The following is a 6,583-nucleotide window of genomic DNA, read 5'->3' as shown; positions in this document are numbered from 1 at the left end:
CTCCCATAGGCTCACTGGTTTAGAGCCTTCTCACATGTCCAAGTTAATGAGGGACCTTTTGTTGTCGGATAACTTAGTCATGTGCTTTGTAACTATACTAAAAACGACACAATTGGAAATGCATGAGAAAACCTGGCCAAACTTTCCCTTTAGCAAATGTAAGAACACACAAATTTTTGCTGCATTAAAAGCCATTAAATTAAGATTTTTTGAGTAAACTTGACCATGAGAAAATTCCCTTACACGTCACAACTCGCACGTAATTTTATTTTAATATAGGATAATAAATACTTGATAATTAAGTATATAATTTGCCCTCTATTATTGAAAGAAAAAAGCGCATGTTATGGACGAGGAAGAAGGATGACAAGGAGGGCTCCACCAAATTTGAAGATAAGGGCGGCAACAACAAACATGAAGCAAACCTTTCTAAAGAATAGCTTTTTTAATCTCCTTGTAACTTTGTGGTACTGTATGAAAATCTATGTGATGCAACCTTTTTATAGCCACCAATGGGCAAGTCTTTGTGATTCCATGATCAAGCACACCCTGCAAGGTATGTATGCTTTGATCAAGAGAGAGTCTTGAGAGTTCTATGTGATCTAGCATCCATACATATGTGTGCATCTATGTGTTAGGGCACATTATCTAGGTGGCATCAATACCTTAGGGTAGGGTATTGCGCTTGGTAGAATGACTAAGGTCCTCTTTAGTGCCTAGATTGGTGGGTTTAAGTAGCCAATCTCCCTAGGTGGCACCTGTTATGTTTAGGCCACTTACCTTTGATAGAGGGAGGTGGAGAGAACAAATTGGGAAAAAAGTCTCAATGCATTTCACCCATTAAAAGAAGCACACTTCTCAAATGCTTATGGGGCCACAAGTTCTCTTATGTGCATTGTTACAAATCCTCAAATGCTTATGGCAACAAATTCTCTTATGTGTATTGTTTCAACTCATTCAATGCATGTTTGGAGGTCCTCTCTCTCTCTCTCTCTCTCTCTCTCTCTCTCTCTCTCTCTCTCTCTCTCTCTCTCTCTCTCTCTCATGCACACACATAGACACACACATAGTAAGAGAATTTGAAATGGGAAGGAGGGTCACCTAGCACCCAGAGGCCTAGATTTGGGCAAGACCAAGCTAATCCACATCTCACGATTGATGACCGAATTTGATGAAACTAGAGATCTCATTCAATACTTAGGAAAGTTTGATCAAGTTTTTGAAGCCATGGGAAGGATTGATGATCCCATTAAGATTTGCTCATTTAGACTTTGCCTTGAAGGCAAAGCACACCAGTGGTTTAGGGCACTAAACCCACTTTAAAAAAGGCCAATATATAAGGTCTTGAATCATGCTTTCATTGTGGGATTCTCACCCAGTGGAGCTAGATGGAGCCTCATTGTGCAAATCTACATATAGAAGGCTTGAGTGAGGAGTGCAAATTGAGGAAGTTCATCAAAGGGTTGCAAAACAACATTAGGGTTGATGTGGATGCTCAAATGTTGAGAAATGTGGTGCCAAAGAGCACAAGGAAGAGATAGGGAGTGAGTTGAGTAAGCCAAACAAGAGCAAAGTCTAGCATGAAGCCATATGAGCAAAGGGAATTATCCCACATTGATGTACAAGCCCAAGGGTGTACCTCCTCTGTTCTGGCTCACCCTAACCCTCATTGGAACACATCCAAAAAGAGATTACCTGGTGAACCGCAACTGTCGTGAGGATCTTTCCAATGGCCGAGCTCGTAACCCTTGAGATCTCCAAGATCTACAACTCCTTGAGAAGCAATTCCACCGCGTCTCCCGCGAGCGTTGTCACACCGCCGCGTTGCACTACGGGTCCTCGTCCCTCCTCTCACCTCACTTCACTCACACACACTCACTAGCATGCATTAGGGAGAGAGATTAGCAAGAGCAAGACTCAATCGCACAATGGGAGAGTCCCATGTATTATGAGAGATATTCACTTATATACATGGCCACATAAGTGTTCACACTCACTTAAACTGTGGCCGGCCAGTCACTTTAGGCTCATAAGAGGCCTAATGCTATTACAATGACTACTCTCATAATATATCCATGAAGTACATCACTTAGGGCACCAAAAATGTTATGGCTCACCTTAACCCTTCTTGAAACACATCCAAAAAGAGATTACCTGGTGAACCGCAACTGTCATGAGGATCTTTCCAATGGCCAAGCTCGTAACCCTTGAGGTCTCCAAGCTCTACAACTCCTTGAGAAGCAATTCCACCGCATCTCCCGTGAGCGTTGTCACACCGTCGCGTTGCTACGGGTCCTCGTTCCTCCTCTCACCTCACTTCACTCACACACACTCACTAGCATACATCAAGGAGAGAGATTAGCAAGAGCAAGACTCAATTGTACAATGGGAGAGTCCCCTGTATTATGAGAGAAATTCACTTATATACGTGGCCATAAGTATTCACACTCACTTAAACTGTGGCCGGCCAGGAACTTTAGGCTCAGAAGAGGCCTAATGCTATTATCTTGTTTCCACACACTCTTGAAGTGAGAATCGCCATAAATACTCCGTGACACCATTACGGGCGTCCATCCAAGTTATAGCTTTGGACACTATGGCTTCATATCTTGAATATATGACCCTTTGGTGTATCTACCGTGACTCCTTGATATAAGATAATGGCAGTAGCTCTTGTTAACCCTAGAATTGGGTTAACAGTCCCCCCTTCTTGATGGCGATCGCGTCCGCGTGATCACATTGAAGACCTTTGTTGTGTGGGAAGAATGAATAAGATTTGTCGATGGCGTTGATGTTGAGTGACATTCAATGGTCTTTGTTCCTCCGGAAGAAATAAAAAAAGTTAGTTAATGATTGAAGCGGTTAGTGGTGTATTGGGAATTCCTAACGGGATGGAGGGTGGGGGTTTTTGTGAATGATTGTATTTTTATATTTGTGTGAGCCCTTCTTCTTTTTTTGCTCAATTTGATTTTCGCAATCATCGGCGGCAAGGTTACATGTGATTTTTGTTAGTGGGGACACTAAGAGATGTTAATAATGGGAGAGAAGAGAGGGATGGATCCGGAGGAACGTAGACTTAATCATCAGAATGAGATGGTGGTTCTCAATTCCTCATTTGATTCATTGAAGCGACATTCATCATTTGAAGAATTTGGCCTTTGATGATGTCCCTTTGTGTGGCAGGATTCTTGCCAAATTTTGTTGAGAAGAAGGACCTATTCCTGTCTTCTTCTCCCCATGTGCTTTTTATGTTTTTATGTATATTTAAGTGCTCTTATGAAGTAGAATTACATGAAGTAAAAGAATTGAGTCATATAGACTCTTATTGAACTTCTCTGTGTTGAAGTAGCCACTTGTTGGTGAGGATTGAAAGAATTATATTGACTTGCGAGGCTTATATAGATATCTTCAGTAAGGATTGAAGATGATTAATTTGTGAAGATGGTGGCGTCATTTGGAGACGTTTATAATTTGAAGGGAAAATCCAGGCGATGGGTTGTACCATTGACTAGGCTTTTGCCCACCATGGCCCCCCCATCCAGAGATGTACTCGGAAGTTGTCAATGGTGAGGCTATGGTGCAAATGTTCTCCAGTGCATGAGTATGGATATGTACTCATGGAGCAGCTGCTACATTAATTCAGCCAAAAGAATAATAAGCAATAAGCTTAACAAATCTACTATTGAAGATCGTTGAGAATGTGGTAATGCATGATATGGCTTAATCCGTGATGATGAGGCTTAAATTATGAAAGTGCAGGTTCTTAAGCCGTGAGATGAAACTATGTGAATTGTAATTCTGTGAGATAGAATTCCGTGAATTTGTGGGTTTTGACCTTAATAGTTTTTTTTTTGTCATCTAGGTTATGACTTACAAGCAACCGCTTCTTATGCACTTATCTCTCACATCCAGAGGGGTGACAAGAGCATTGTTATTTTGTCCTTGATGCGCTCATAAGTCTCCATCGCAGATGTGGGTATTGCACCCATATTTGATGAACATTGTAAACTGGTTACGGATGTGCTTGGTGTTGATGCTTTCTTCTTTGTGTAAGCTTAGGGGCCTTTGTGATGCGCTTGGGGACCCAAGCTTTGGTATTTCTTTGGTAGTACCCTTGTGCGTGCAGCAGTGTTTTTGGTACCCACACTTGATGACTGGGTAGAGGTTTTTGAGGAACTCGCATAGGCTTTGATGGACTGTGTTGTGGAGTATTTTTCTTTTTCCTTGGCCTTTGGGTGCTACGTTGAGGAAGAGGTTTTGACTGTTGAGGCACCCAAATTTGATTGGCACCTTCATAGTAGCCTTGAGCTACAAGTAGCTGCTTCTCCACCCACATTTTGATACTATTAAGATATCGTGATTGTGGTAGTCTTGGTGGAGTTTTCTTTTGGGTTAATGTGGAAGGTTTGGGACCCTCCTTGACTTTGGTCGGCGCTGAGGCTACAAGTTTGAGACTCATGGACATTGTTGATAATGATGAGGTTAGAGTCTCTTGTGGAGTGGTTGTCGATGACAAGGCCTTTGAGCATGTGGTTGTCTCCTTTGGTGAGGTTTATCGGATGAAGATGCATAGGCTCCAGGGTCTTTCCTTTGATTTCCTTATTAGAGATAGATGGTTTGGCTCAGGGAACTTCTTCAGGATTAATTACTGATTCCGCGGTTTTGGCATCGAACTTCTTCAGGATTAATTACTGATTCCGCAGTTTTGGCATCGAACTTCGTAGGGTGAGGATGGGGTTGAAGAAGTAGGTGCTTTATCGGAGTCGGTCGTATGCAGATGGTAGGTCATTGTGTAGAGGGGCTTTTGTGGAAGAGACTTGTATCCTTTTGCATTCAGCATTCAGCATCATGGATATCCATTAAGCATCATAGATATCCTTTTGTGAAAGAGGCTTGTATCCTTTTGCATTCAGCATCATAGATATCCATTAAAGCTGGATCCTCTTCCTTACAGTTTGGTATTGTCAACTTTTGTCGTTGACCATCATGAAGACTCTATCGCTAGCAAAGCACAGTGGTGCTTGGGCATCAATAGTCCATTTATGCCCCAAGATCAAATCTTCTTCCAACACATACTCAACCACAAAAAACTTGCAAGTGAGGGGGTTAGTTTCAATATACATTGTATGTTCAAAGTACCCCATACATGGCATGTTCAAGTCTTGTGTGTAACGGTAATCCTTTCAGGATGTGTCGTGAGTGTTGGTTGACCTAACAAATCCCATAGCTCGAGGGTCATGAGATTGTGTTCTCGTGTTGGGTAAAGCTATGCTTGAGCTGTGATGATTTTATTTGCAATTTCCAATCCAACCAGAATCCTAGGGATCTTTTCAGTAAGATATGTTGGAAGTTCCAGCTCCTGCAAGGTTTCTTCCTCTCGTGTAATAGCAATTTTACATTGCTTTGCAGGAGTGTTCAAGGTGACTGTTTGCATAGATTCATCTAGTGAATACAACGATTCACCTACCCAAGTTCCGCCCAAGGACGACATCATACTTAAGGGAATCTAGGGTAACATGAAATGTAAATTCCATATCGCCATCGATTGTTTGAGTAGTGTATCTAAAGTATCCTGGAACTTCAATGTTTTGTCCATTAGCTCCTTTTACAAGACTATTGCTTGTAGGGATGATTTTAGGTTGTCCCAATGACACCTAAGTCCCTATTCACAATGTTATGACTAGCTTGAGGGCTAATCAATGCACGTTTGCGCTTAACATCATTGCTTGTAGGGAAATCTAACCATACCATGATAGAATCTTTCAAAGGAACCATGGGTGTTTCGGTTATTGTTTCGGCTTCAAATCCCATTTATGTTTCATACTCCCATTCACTTTCATCCTCATTTTGGCTTTCATCTTTTTCAAGAGTACCCAATACATACACTGGCACACTTGGCTCTCTAACAATTCTTAATGAGGTCTGTTTAGAAACTTGCGAATCCTCACAGTCTTGTTTTATGGAGTTCGTTATGTCCTTGTATAACTCAGGTTGAGCCCTTAAAGGTGCAAGTGCTAATGTGATGCTAGCTTTATGAGAGAAGAGCATTCCTCCAAATGAGGTTTTAAGAGACTGTTTTAATCTTATAAGCGAATTTTTGAATTCCTTACATGCTTTCTTAAGTGTATGGTTTGTACAATCTGTTTCAAATGACTCTTCCGTAAAGAGTATGTTTTCCTCTTGAAAGGGGAAACGGTACTCCTCTAGGCTTTATATTTTGGTTGCTGTTTTAGGATTGGCATTATGAGGCTCAATCATAACTGGTGACCCTATAAGACATTCAACCAAGCTAAGCATACTCTCCTAAGCTTGCTTTTTGCGTTTCGCATATGTCATGTGATCATTATTATTGTAAGGTTCCCCCCTTCCAAAATAGGGAAAACACTTAAGATAGTCCACTAAGTCTTATCTTGGAGAAAATTTCATACTCATCGACACCTTGACCATGCAGAGATTCAAGGATACGATTCATAGGTAAGACCTAGTCCTATTCCGCAGGGGGAGCGTGATCTTCTAAAAATCAAATCACCCATAGGGTAATTGATCATAAATTGGGTAACTACTAGTCTTGATTTCTAGAGAC

Source organism: Cibotium barometz, chromosome 31 (genome assembly GCF_041138505.1).
Source record: "Cibotium barometz isolate CiBa-2024 chromosome 31, ASM4113850v1, whole genome shotgun sequence".
NCBI lineage: Eukaryota > Viridiplantae > Streptophyta > Polypodiopsida > Cyatheales > Cibotiaceae > Cibotium > Cibotium barometz.
Note: the sequence above shows the minus strand (reverse complement) of the source record.